This window comes from Colobus angolensis, unplaced genomic scaffold (assembly GCF_000951035.1).
Source record: "Colobus angolensis palliatus isolate OR3802 unplaced genomic scaffold, Cang.pa_1.0 Scaffold12, whole genome shotgun sequence".
Classification (NCBI taxonomy): Eukaryota; Metazoa; Chordata; class Mammalia; order Primates; family Cercopithecidae; genus Colobus; species Colobus angolensis.
This window is the reverse complement of record NW_012113141.1, coordinates 10042360-10056971: the sequence shown is the minus strand read 5'-3', so window position 1 is coordinate 10056971 and position 14612 is coordinate 10042360. Positions and strand designations below refer to the sequence as shown.

The 14612-nt window shown below is 36.2% G+C and overlaps 1 protein-coding gene across 2 annotated transcripts in view; it reads right to left on the bottom strand.

Annotated features, from left to right (window-relative positions):
- LOC105502235 (chromosome unknown open reading frame, human C10orf11) overlaps positions 1-14612 on the bottom strand; it is a 1134025-nt gene that overhangs the window by 25055 nt on the left and 1094358 nt on the right. The gene's annotated exons all lie outside the window — the stretch shown is intronic.

Below are 14612 nucleotides of genomic sequence, written 5' to 3'. Positions count from 1 at the left end.
GGGAGGGGAGGGATAGCATTAGGAGAAATACCTAATGTAGGTGATGGGCTGATGGATGCAGCAAACCACCATGGCACGTGTATACCTATGTAACAAACCTCCGTGTTCTGCACATGTACCCCAGAACTTAAAGTAGAGGTTTGAAGGAGGTGTAATGTATCTTTTCAAAAAAAGCTTAGGCACTAAAGAAGAAGTGAATAACCTGAAGGACCGTATATCTATTGAAGAAATTGAATGCAGAGTTCATTATCAGCCCATGAAGATAACTCCAGGCCCAAATGGTTTTAATGACAAATTTAACCAATGACTTAATAAAGAATGGCATGGCCATGCTTTCTGTTTTGGGAGTCTATCCATTGCCAAATGAAGATCTCCTCATTGCACCTCTGCTATTAGTGGGCCAAGAGGAAAGTTCAAAAGTCACGTGTGTGGTAGACACTCTTGATCTTGCTGGAAACTAACTCCCATTGGCAAATCAGCCCTTATGCTTGGTCTCAAAGATTTTCTCCTTGGAAAATAATGAAAATCCAACCAACAAAGTCAAACCTATTGGCCCAAGTCTTCTCACCTCTGAGGATCCTCATACTACTGTACAGGAGGTAGCTTCAGAAATTAGTGACCTTTTTCCATGGAAGATGACAAAGCCTCCCAAATAACTGGCAAGTTTTTCTTGCCAAAAGGGCATTTTCTACCCAAAAAGGCTATAGTCTCCCTATCAGAGAAGACCAAGGAAAAGTCAGAGTAGAATTCAGGAGTCTGAAGAGCTCTGTCTGAGGAATATGTTCTTTGCCACACTGCTGGATAATTAAGAGTTTAGAGTAGGTAGAACTGGGCGATTAACTGTAATTTGCAGGCCACCTGCAGCAGAATCTAATTTCTGATCCTAGACATCTACATTTTTAACAGGCTTACTGTGATTCTTAAGCACACTTAAGATTGAGAACAAATGTCATGGAATCAAGAGGCAGATAACTTGGGTGTAAATTTCTTTGTCTCTCAATATCTGTACCTGTAAAATGGGGACACTCATAATGTCTCATTCCTCAGATTAAATGAAATTCTGCACATAAGGAGTTCAGAGTTTAGCAGTGACTATTAATAGCATGTAGTGAGCCCTTAATTCTCATTGGCTGCCATAAGTCTTTAAAAATTACATTTGCATAGCATACTAAGCCTTTCGAAAAGACCTTCACAACTATAAAATCATATTATCCTCACTACAATCATAAAAGGCAGTGAATTTTCAATATGCCTATTTTAAAGGGGAGGAAACAAAAGCACAGGAGGTAACAGAGGCTTGGAATGGTAAATGGGATTCATCACCAAGCACAGGTGATGACAGTGGTTGCATATGGCACTGTACTGAGAAGGTTCTGGAGGCCTCCTTGGTGTCACTGACATGCTAGCCTTTGTTAAAGCCAACCTGCTGTTAAGTGGCAGAGTTGTTATTAAAATCTTAAAGTAAGGCCGGCTACCCAGTATCTATATTGCTCTTTCATCTTACACACAGAGCCCCTATGCTGTTGAGCATGGCAGTGCTCATCTTGCCTTTTCTTCCTTCCTGCTACTTAAAACTTGGAAAGAAGAGCTAGTGCAACAACAATAATATGGTGACTGGAAATCAAACTTGAGGACAGGAGCCAGTCTGTTGGAAGGTAGAACCAAAATCAAAGAAGCCTGTGTTCCTAGTGATATCATAATAGCTATGGACTGCCTACATCTGAAATTCATGTTATAGGACAGTATTCTCTTAAAGCTACTGGTATTTGGGGCTAGTTGTAACTGAATAAAATTCTTAACTAACTCACATAAATCCTTTTCGTTATTATCACTCCCCTTCTCTCTGAAACTATTTTCATAAAGACTATATTGTTGTTTGGGGAGTTATTTTAGTTGTTTTCTTATTATATTTAAATGTTCATTGTAAAAAATTAAGTGTAAATTTAAAAAATAAAAATCATGTATAATTCCACTGTTCAGAACTAACCACAGTTAGCATTTGGATGTTTTGCCTTCTGGTCTTTTTTCTGTCCATATGTTGTATGGATGTATTCATATATATCCATCTTCATTTATTTTATTACTTAAATATTTGCCTATCTATTAAATCTGATCTAACCATCATTTGAATACTGTATAATATTGTGTTCTGTGAATGTGCCATAATTTATTTAGCTTTCTTATCTAGTTGGATAATGACTTTTTTGTGTGTTTTGATGTTACAAACATGACTATAGTGAATAGTGTATAAAGATCCTGTGTTTATGCATCTTAGATTCTTGTCTTAGAATAGATTCCTAAGTGAATGCATCTAGCCTCAATGCACAGGGCCAAAATGCTTTTCAAAAACATATTAATATGCACCCAATCCACTCCATAGCACCAGGCATGCCTGTTTAATCATCTTTGCTACTTTAATAAGTGGAAATATTATATCCAAGCATTGCTTTACTTTTTAAGCATTTGGTTATTATCGAGAGTGAACATTGCTCATAGTGGTCATTATCACGTGCTTCTCACTGTGTTTCATGCATTTTTGTATCTCCAACATATATCACACTCCCCGGATTGCAGGAGATGCTCAATATGGCTTCACCAGAAGGATATGGTTATTCTCAATAACAGTGTACCTGAGATGACCTAAGAAAAATTGCTTTTGGATACATTACAGATCATATTATATCCCATGGAGTTTTAGAGTTTGAATACTGGCAGTCCATGAATGATTATAATAATTATAGCTAACATTGAGTTTTTTCTATGCATCACACACTGTTCTAAACACTGTAAGTAGGTACATCATCTTGTTCAACCATTACAACAACCCTATGAAGTAGATGTGTTAGTCTGAATATTAGTAGATGTTCAGAAGCTAAGGCAAAAAGATGTTAAATCAATGAAACAAGGATTAAAAGTGATTCTAGAATGAGTTTTTACTCAGTGGCTCTAATGTGAAATAGAATCTTGTGTTTTAGGAGATATCAAGAGTGGAAAAAAATAATGGCCCTGGTCTCTAAAAGTTCAATCTGCAGAGAGGTTATATAATTTGCAGGAGATTACACTGGTAGTAACTTATAGAGCCAAGATTTGGATCTAGACAGTGAGTCTCCGACCCACCTTCTTAAACACTTTGTAAAGAATACACAAAAATAGAAGTTGGCACATGGCAGTGCATACTTAATTATCAAAGAGGCAGACCCAACTGTTAAGTGCCCTCAGAAGACAGCACATTCACCATGAGCTGGAACAACTGGGAATGGCCTTCACTATGAAATCATCCTTCACTATGACATCAAAATGGTGGCCCAAGAAACATGGCATTAAAGAGAAGACCTATGATGGAAATAGACAAATGTAGGTTTAAATCCCAGCTCCACCTCTTCCTAGTGTAATGGGAATAAACACTCTTCTGTAACAAGGTGATTGTAAACATGATATAAGTTGGTGTGCATATTGCATTTAGCAAAGTTTCAAGTCTTTAGTAGGTACACAAAAACTGTGATTTATCTTACATAGCAGACATTATGCATTGGCTTCCTTTTATCCTGCCTTATTCTACTACAAAAGCATGAAAACTGAAACACTTGACTTTCCAGTCTCCCAATGACATGATCTGGGTAATGAGAAAAAGACAGACAACTTTAGGAAGCTGTCTATCCACAAATGAAAAGCGAATGCCTCATAAGGGAAAGGCATCCCTCTTCATCTTACCTCGGGTGATGAAATGATGCCAGGAGCAGCAGCAACCATTTTGAGACCATGAGGGTAAAATGCAAATGCTGAAAAGGTAGTAGGACAGAAAGACAGAAAGGGCCTGGGTGCCTAGTGATATGCTCTTTCAGCCACTATCACTGTCCCGGGCTGCCTACCTCCCTTCTCACTTCTGAGTGAGGAAATTAATGCCTACACATTTCGGTCACTATTTGTTAGATTTCTGTTGCTGAACACTTTTCTCATCATTTGCTAGAGTTCCTTGCATTTCCCTAGACCACAGAGTACACATATATGAGTGACATATCTCCCATTACCAAATAGCCAACGTCTACTTTTGTAAAGTCAAAGATTGGTTTCTATAGGTAGGACTCAGGACACCAGGTTTAGGTGGCAAATTGTGAATCTAATACTTCTGTTCATTATCAGTCAGCTGGAGAGCTGGCTGGTTATGGTTTAGAATTAAATGTTGTGCTCACTTAATGAGATTTTAATCACCAACGACAATATGAGTGACAGGAATTTGGGGAGTACTATATAACTGATATAGAGACAAACAGGTCAGGATTCAAATTCTGGAATTGCTATATACTAACAGTGACCACAAATAATTAGCTTCAATTCTCTTGACATCAGTTTTTGCCTCTATAAAATGAAGATAATAACTCTTATCTTCTAGAGTTAACAACTAAGATCAGGTGTTGTATTATATGTAAAACAACTAACACAGTGACTATAAATCATAACAACTAACAAAAAAATAGCTAGAGTTATAAATTACTAAAGACCATAAGAAATAGTGGTCCTCCATTCACTTACCTGCCATTTATAAGACCTTATTATAGGCCAGGCCCCAGGACTCTAGAAGCAAAGAAGAAAATCAGGTTCTTGCCTCCTACCCCCTACTATGGAGTTTATATTCACATGGTGGAAACACAAAGTGAACAAATAGGTAAAGGACTCAATCCTCTAAGAGGGTAGAAAGAGCTAGGATGAAAAATAGTGTTTAGCACTTCAGGGGCAGTAATGGGTGGGATGTCATCACGGTTAACAGTGAGCCATGCTTTGGTTTTCGTAACAAAAAGTTTCTCCCCATTTTGCTTAAAAGATGACGAAGGACCAATGAACCCATCAGTTTGGTTTACTAATTTAGTATCACATAATACTGATTACCTCTGAAACTTAGGCCCATTAGAAACACAAATTCTTGTGATTTAAAAAAAAATCATTTAACATATAAAAAGGTGCAATTTATATCTTTTGCAAGATCTGAACACTGGATAAGTATCACAACCCCTGCCCCTTTTTCTCATCCTTTAACCCCACCTCGTTATCTACTGAATAATTTTCTTCCAAGCCCTGCTGTTGACTGTGCCCTCAGACACTGAAGAGCATCTGAGACAATTGGTTGCAGAAGACACATTAAAAACACGATCCCTTTTGTCTAAAATGTTTTCAATTATTTTTATAAAGTGTGTGTTATTTTCCAAGACCCAATGCTCCACTGACATCTTTTGTCTATTTTATCTTGGGAGAAAAAAAATGAAAAGCTGAACTATATCTGTATTTTTCTGTTCAGATGAAGCCATTGCCCTCCTGTAGTCTCAGCCTGTTTCTGTGCAGCGAGATGGCACTGCGACTGGCAATTTCCTTTCTCTTTTAGCTATCCTGGTCCTTCCAGACTCACGGCCAAGGTACAAAATATTGACTTGAAAAGTAATTAAGATATAAGTATTCCAAAGGAGAACACATGGTTATTCGAAGTCATTGGACATCGTTCAAAAGGAAAGATCTATGCAATACAAGAGCTGAGAGCCATCACGCTATTTCTCCTCCACTTCTCACATTAAGGGAAAAGACTAATTATAAATCTCCAGCAAATATGACCCGGTAAAGAGTTTTCAAACAAAAGCCTGCACTGAAAAGGATATCTGGCAGATCTGGGTACTTGTTTTCACTAATAACCATTAAAGTTGTTCCTAGTAAACCATTTTACAGCAACATTAGAAATATCAGAGTTTACGTTTTCGTTAATGAATTGCTGCAGAATGTAAGCGCTGCACCACGTCTCCAAACAGCTCCCATCCTTGCTTTGTCTCCGTTGTGCTTTTTCTCCCCCTTAACATTTCATTTCCAATGACACGTCAGCCGTCTTTCACCAACCTCAAAGGAAAGTTGAATGCGGGGCTCACAAAGTTAAGCTGACATTTGCTCCCTTCCAATAAAAAATATTTAGTCCATTAAACATAAATACCTGTCATTATGATACATGGACTGGGTGCAAACCTCCCGGTTCCCTCTGATGTTTATTACATCCAAACAACTGCAGTGCCTGCATGTTTTCAACTTTAGTGTATTGATTAAACTTTTAAATGGCTGCCATATAACCCAGGGACAGCGGGAAGATTAATTTGCGTCAATGTTCATCTGTAATTCATTAGCCATTTATTCTTTACAACCACATGGGCTATCAAGAAAATGCAGGCCATTTTTCACTCGGCACAGGCTGAGAACAGATTCTGAAATTTGTGCTGCATACAAATAAGTTCCCTGGGCCTGGCCAGCTAAACTGCTTGGCTTTTCAAAAGTTAAAGTTGGGAAATGGCAGCAGGGAAGGAACATTAAAAACCAGAAATAGGGAAAAACACACATCCTCAGGGTGCTCACGATTTAACTGAGTTTGTTCACCATCTTTTCATCCATGGATTATGGTTTCTTATTTCAGTCGGATTAAAATAACAGAAACTTGTGCCTGAATGAGGACCATAAATAACAAGAGTTGCTTTTTCCCATCCCTCCCTTCCCACCCTCCTTTCTAATATCTCCTAAAATGCTATTTCTGGCAGAAAACTCCAGCGAGTGGCAGAGAAGTAGAAAAGTGCATAGCCTAGAGGAACTTGGAGCTGTGATCTCAGGGACAGTGGCATTTGAACCAACTCTCCCTCCAACAGTGGAATCTCACCCCGCCTTGAGTTGGGAAGGTGCCCAGCTAAATAGCGGCGTGTTTCCTAAGGGAAGAGGTAAGCCATCTGGCTTCTCCATGTGCCCTCCTGACCCCCTTGGCAGAACACAAAATGCATATTAAAGGCATAAATGGAATAAGTACCCCAGTGAAAGGCCCTTCGACACACAAGCCACTTTGGGGAGGGAAGGAAGGAAAAGTCTGCGTGTGCTTAGGATGGGGCTGGAGGAGAATAAAGCACACGGGGGAAATTTTTCTTCATAAGGATGAATAATTAAAGTGGAGAGCTAAGTGCCCAGGCCTCACTGTAGTTAATAACTGCAATAGTGAGCAGAAAAAAAAAAATCAATGGTCAGGATGACATCTGGGGAAGATGGCTGGCAGGTACCCATTTGCAGGACATGTGAAAGCCAGTGTGCAGCTGTACAAGGCAGCAACTCTTTTTCTCTGGTCTGCAGTGCCCACAAATATCAAAGGCACTGGGCATATTGGTAACCTTTGGTAACAGTGTCCATGAAAGAGCCAAGGCCCACAGAAGAGGCCTTGGGGATGAAGTGGTAAATTACCCATTTATAATATAACTGCTCAGGCGGCTTACAACTAAGGATAAAAGGGAGCCCTCCACAAAGGCATCCATCCATCTGGAGCCATCCTTGTCCCTGCCCAGGAGTTGCCCACACCAGAAATCAGCAGCATACAACTTTTCAGGCCCTCAGGGAGAGGTGGTGGGGGATCATCCTAGAAATGCAGCTTGAGGAGTTTTGTTTGGCTTGTGGATGTGATGTGTAAGTTTCAAAAGAAATGCACATGAATTGTAGAAAAATGAGCTGGATGAAACCTTAAGGTCATTAGATCCAGCCCCCTGTCATGTATAAGATCCATCGACTTTATCTGTTTTTCTAGTAACTAGTACACTGGTCTTTGCATCTTGCAAGAGCTCAATGCATATTTGCAGAGTGATTGATTCATTCAACCTATGCACACAGATTCATTCAACGACTCAACAAATATTTATTGACTGTCTATCATATCCCTGGCAGCATTCTAGAACTAGGATAAAGTGGGGAACAAGTGTAGCTGAAAACGCATGGCAATAGGGTACTTCTATTACAGTTGCCTTTTGCTTTCCTGTGGAGGCAAGGGACTTTCTAGCATCAGGACATCATCAGTTTTAAAGGACTAGGGCTATGTTCTTTGGTTTTCCTATAAGCAATCCCTGAAAATGGTGATGGTTAAACAGCTTATGTTTTGTGAATTAACTGGATAAGAACTAGGATAAAACAAGCCTGAAATTCAAGAAAAACTCAGTATATACATGTTCATTGAAAATTTCAGTTAACCTTGATTCCAAGCCTAAGTTTAACTTCTACAAGTGAGGTTTGGGTAAGGGTTTATTTTTTGGAGCTGAGACTCCACAAATATGCTACTCGCCAAATTTTCTAGCATAATTGACCTTGAGTTTGAGGAACAAAAAGGAATTTTGTGAAGGTTTCAATCACTTAAGGAGCAAATACTGAAGACAACTGTGTCTGCCACACTTTTGGGGAGACACTGTGCAGTATAAAGAATAAATATAAATCATTTTCTCTAGTCTCATGCAAGGACCTTACAATCTCTTTGGGGAAACAAAATTAATACATGAGAGCTAATATACAATAACAGAGAATTAGGGGCAAAATGCTTAACATGCTTTTTTCCTCTTAAATAATAATGAAAAAATATTTATATCTGATGTAGTCAAGGCAACTGGAGTACTAGAACTTTCATACATAAAATTGGTAGATGAAAGTCACCTGAAAAAACATATTTCAAGAGCCTGAAAATGCTTTTCCCTTCTCTGCCCTAAATTCCAATTCTTGATATTTATTCTAAGGAACTAATTCCCCAAAGAAAGGAAAGCTACACAACAAAGATTTTCTCTGCAGAGCTTTTTATCATAAGGGACAGGTAGTAAAGCAAAGATTATGTAAATAATTATGTATTGACTCTATGGACCATTGGATAGTCATTAAAACGGTAATAATGAATAGAATGGAGCAACAGAGGAAAGCATGAAACTATGCCAACATAGAACATGAGATTGTAAGTTCACTAGAGTTACAACTATGTATTCATATGAAATACTGCAAGGATATAGGGAGTTAATATTATAGAAAATATGTCTCTATTTTTTATCAAATGTTCTATGAGTCTGTTTTCTTGCTTTTATAATTAGAAAAAGTTCTAAAATGTTTAAACTCCATGGAACATATACTAAAAGAAGCTTCATGATGAAGGAGCTAGAGTTTGGCCTTAAAGAAACAAATTTTAATAAACAGAAAGAAAGAGAAAAAATATCCCTGGCAAAGAATATTCTCAGTAAAGCCTGAGAATTTGAAATGTGCATGGCCTGAAGCAGGAATAATGAAGAGATTTGTCTGGCTAGAGTTGATGAGGCATTTTAGAGAAATAACATCAGATAAATGACACTAAATAATTTTTTAAAACTTTGGTTACGTGAGAATGTAACTATTTCCTTTCTACCTTTCCAAACCAACAGGTATATTTCTTACTTTAGATCTCTCTAATTGTATGGGTCAAATACTATTAGAAAAATATATCAGAGATTGGCCAATTTTTTGTTTTTAACTTTAGAAAATGATTCTGCATTCCTCTTAGTTAACACATTTAAAAAGAATAGTTGACGTCATCTTGAAATAGAAGAGGGTGGATAATGTTTATAATTTTTTAAAAAGTATCCAATGAAAAGGAGCAAAAAAGAAAAAACATAATCAGGGTGAGTAATAAGAATTATCATGATCTCACAAATAATGCTGCAATAGTTAAACAACATGGAACTTGTAAAAAAAAACTGAAAGAGAGATTAGCGGTACAAAATAGAAGGAAAAGAACAAGATTCTATCACAAAATAATTTATACTATGATAAAGTTGATATTTTCTCTCAGTGAGGACATGAAGCACAGTTTAATAAACGTAAGGACTAAATGAATTTGCAATCCTAACCAGATAGTCCAATACAAGAAAACTAACTATTAGACAACAATCACCACAAGCGATTAGAGACTCTCCAGTCTCTAGCGATATGCAATAAAAGCAAAGGAAGAAATAATACAAGAAAATATTGTTAGGTCTAACCATGTAAAAAGTTTTCCTCTGCCATGGTAAAACACCATAAAAAAGTAAAAGCCAAATTATAAACTTAAAAATTATGCTTTTTATCATCTATGACAGGTGAAGGATTATTACCTACTTTAGTAAACATTTCTTACAAATAAAAGCAAAAATTATTAACAGCTCTATAAGAAGAGCTGTTTACAACATAAAAATAAAAATAGTAAACTCATGGAGCAAGTTGAGTCCCACAAGGCATCAGATAAATGTTTTAAAGAGGCATTTTGCTATTTTGTAAAATGGTAATACATAATGTTTGTGATAATGTAGTGAAATGAATCCTCTCACACTCTGTTGGTAGAAGTTTCAATTAGTACAGCTTGTGGGAAAGCTGTCAACGTATATCAAACACTTTAAAAAATCTTAAAACAAGCCAAACCAAAACAAAATATTTCTCTTTATGTCCTTCTCCTTGCCAAACATATATGAATATGTTTTTGTCTCTGCAGGACAGTCTGGATGGAAGGGAAAATTTACTTTTCTTTGAATATACTTTTGACTTTACAAGAAATGCTTCTAACTTTTTACCATTAAGAACAAAGTATGCTATAGGTTTTGTTTGTTTTAGGTAGATATTGTTTATTTAGCTAAAAAGTTCCATTCAACTCCTTGTTCCTTGAGAGATTTTCATTATAAATGAATGTGTGCCACTTTTTCAATATACAGTATTTTCATAAATGTTCAACTCCAGGGATTTTAAATTTCCATTATTTTTATGAGTCATGTGTTATAATTGTTTTTTAAACATCTAAACAGATGTGTTTCAATTTCAAAAAAAATATATTTTTTTGAGATTTGGTTATGAGACTGGCTAATTTTTGTATTTTTGGTAGAGATGGGGTTTCGCCACATTGCCCAGGCGGGTCTTGAACTCCTTTCCTCCAGCAATCCGCCCTTCTCAGCCTCCCAACGTGCTGGGATTACACATATGAACCACCACACCTGGCTAACAGATGGGGTTTTTCTAGTTAACTTTTTAGTATAAATTTCTAAATTAAAATTTTATTGTAGTCAGAGAACATGTGATACTTAATTTTTGAAATTTGTTAACATTTGCTTTTATAGCTTAAGATGTGGTCAAATTAAAAAATGTTCCATATATGCTTAAGAATGTGTGTTTCTCTAACTGCGCACAGTTCTACATATGTCCATAAAAATCAGCTTGTTATTCATCTCTTATATCTTTTTTTGTTCTGTTTGAGCTATCACAATTGAAATAAATATTTTGAAATCTTTTACTGTTATGGAGATTTTCACATATTTTTCTCTTGCATAAATATTTGCTTTAAGTGGTATGAAGCTATCATAGTTCGTTAATTCTAAGAGAGTTTTTTTCACATTTAACATCTCAAAATGAAGATCTCTTACAATTGACATAATATGAAACCATTATTTCATAGTTTAGTTGCAGTTTTTTACTGTTCACAGTGGTAGATAAAATAATAGCATGTCTTACAAATGTTGGTATCTCAGATATGATGAAATATAATATTTTAGCAGGTTCATACAAACTTAGATTTTAAAAAATCTTTTTGGTGAATCAAAAGGTCTATCATTATATGAGGTCCTCTTCGTCCACCATAATACTTTTTGTCTTGAATTCTATATGTGAGAGATCTATTCAATAGAGATACAGATACAGATGATAGATAGATGATAGATAGATAGATAGATAAATGACAGATAAATGGATAGATGGATAGATAGGTAGGTAGGTAGATAGATAGATAGATAGATAGATAGATAGATAGATAGATAGATAGATATTCGCACTTTGTTTTCGTTGCCATTGCCTGGTATATCCTCAAACAGGGGTATCCTTACATTTTCATACATATATTGTAAAGGATATATAGTTGGGTTTATTTATTTTTTCATCTAATAAGACAATGTCTGTAGTTCACTTGTGAGTTCAGTTCATGTAGTGATTGTGATGGTTGATCCCTTTAGATATGTTTCTAGCGTATTACTTCAGAATTTGTATTTTTTCCACTTCTAAGCTTCTTTTTCTCTTTTCTTGATTACATACATATATGTGTGTGTGTGTGTGTATAATACATACACACACACACACACGTATATATATTTCTCTCCTTCACTAGTTTGGGATTTATATACTCTATTTTTTGGTGGTTATCTGTGACAATGTATCACACATTGCTAATCTAAAAAATCTTACATTAATATCTTAAACCCTTTGCCTGAACACTTAAACTCTGATCACTTCCTCCTGAATTAGATGTTACATTTGACAGTGATTTCCTTCTGTCCTTTTGTGAAAATCCACAAATTATGTTTTCATAAAGAAAGTGTTTGTTTAGATTTACTTACATGTTTGCCATTTTTTTCTCATGATTCCTTTAAATCATTTCACACTTTCTTCCAAGATAATTTATACCTTTCTCAGGTACCTGCTTGAGAAGTTCTTTTAGTTGAATATACAGGTAGTAAATTATTTCCATTTTGTCCATACCAATATTTCTTATGTTGCACTCCTTCTTGAGAGATAACTTTACTTCTAACACAATTCCAAGCTGATATTTATTTTTCTCTCAGTACTCTGAAAATATAATCCCCCTGCTTCCCTGCTTCCATTTTGATGCCAAGAAATCTGCCTTGTGCCTTCTAATTGTCATTTCTCTATAGGTGACTTTTGTCTTCTGGCTACTCATATAATCTTCTCTTTGTCTTTGGTGCTCTGCGGTTTTAATATTTTTAGTTAGGTGGGGCTTTTAAGTTTATCTGCATGCTCTGCCATATGTATCATATTTATTTTTCCATCATTTTGAAGAATTCTCAGCTGCCACCTCTTAAAGTATGGCTCTGTTATCTGTTTCCTATTCTCTCTTCCTGGAACTCTGATTTGTTGAATGGAAAACCTCATTCAAGCCTCTATATCATCTAACCTCTTAGACTTTCCATTTCTGGTTATTTCAGTGTTGCATTCTGTATATATTAATATCTTTAGAGCAACTTACTAGTTTGCTAATATTCTCTCTTCAATGATAATCTATTTAACCGTGGGTTTAAAAGTATATATAATAATATTTTTATACTGAAAGTTTTACTTGGATATTTTTCAAACTGGTTACTTTTTAAAACTCTTATTGCTTTCTCTGTTTTAACTCACCTTTATTTGTTTAATCATTTCATACAAATTTGCTTTATGTTCTGATTGTGATACTTTTAATATCTGATACCATTTTGGTATTCAAATCTGTTTCTTTTGCTAACTCTTATGTGAGATTTCCTTGAGTGTTTGCTAATTTCTGATCATCAGCTCATATTTGCCTTTTATCAACCTGTGGAACTCTTGACAGCCTAAGCTTATGAAGCTTTCTTTTAGGAAGGATCTGTGCTACAGATAAGAAATCACTTGATTAAGCTTCAAGAATCCAGATCTAACAAAGGAGTTTTTGATTCATATCCCCCAGTGTATGGTGGGTCCAGGGCTTTATCTGTATAATTCAATGTCTGAATTTGGGGAAAATGCATACTTCTTTCTGATTTCAGCTTGGCGTTTTTCTTATTTTTTCTCCTGTTTAGTGATAGCTCCTATTTCTAGGTGACACAGAAATGCATTAATAATAATTATTTATCCAGAAATAAGATCTGTTTAAGAGGATGGGGGCTGGGCAAGATGCCTCATGGCTGAAATCCCAACACTTTGGGAGGCCAAGGCGGGCAGATTGCTTGAGTCCAGGAGTTCAAGAAGAGCCTGGGCAACATGGAAAAACTATGTCTCTACAAAAAATACAAAAATTAGCTGGGTGTGATAGTACATGCCTGTAGTCCCAAGTACTCAGGAGGCTGAGGTGGGAGGATTGCTTGAGCCTGAGAGGCAGAGGTTGCAGTAAACCAAGAGCATGCCACTGCACTCCAGCCTGGGTGACAGAGTGAGATCCTGTCTCAAAAAAAAAAAAAAAAAAGGATGTGTATTCAGAATGTCTAATCTACCATACTTTCTAATATACATTCATTATTTTTTAGTGGCTTAAGTACTTAAGTTAGTGAAATTACACCACTAAATTCAAGGTTCAATTTGCCCCAAATAATCACATTTAACTAATGAAAGTTTCCAAAACCTTTTTTTGATAGATACACTGTTTGGCCTTTAAATTTATTTTCTAGACATTTAGCTGAAGAACATTTGGCTAATTCAGAAATGCTTTACACTTAAGTTCAATGGACTATGGAGTTACAAGAACAAACATTTCCATGTACTCCCACATTTTAGGATTAATTAATTCCCATAAGTGAAGAGGCCACACAGAATAGAAGGAGAAACAGCATATCACAGCATACCATGGCTTTTCTTAGTTCTCAGAGTCCCTGAAAGGTATGTTTAGTAGGTTGAGACATGTCTTCACAAAGTAATGGACAGTTCAATTTTTTTCAGTACAACTGCCCTTTATACTCAAAGCTTGCATAATCATGCCAGAAGAATGTATTACAATAATGTATGCACATCCATTTATTAGAAGTTTTATAACCAAGAACTTTCTGGGTTTTTGTGCAGGTAGAGGTAGTAGTCAGTACCCAACTGTACTTGAACAAAAGCACTATCTTCATATTTCTAGCTTTCTAGAAAGTCCATTTATTCATGCATCCCATGATGATGTGTGCACCAGCATGTTACTATGGCATTACTTTAAATGGTGTAATAGAAAAGCGAGGGGGGCGGAGCAAGATGGCCGAATAGGAACAGCTGCAGTCTCCAACTCCCAGCGCGAAGGACACAGAAGACGGGTGATTTCTGCATTTTGA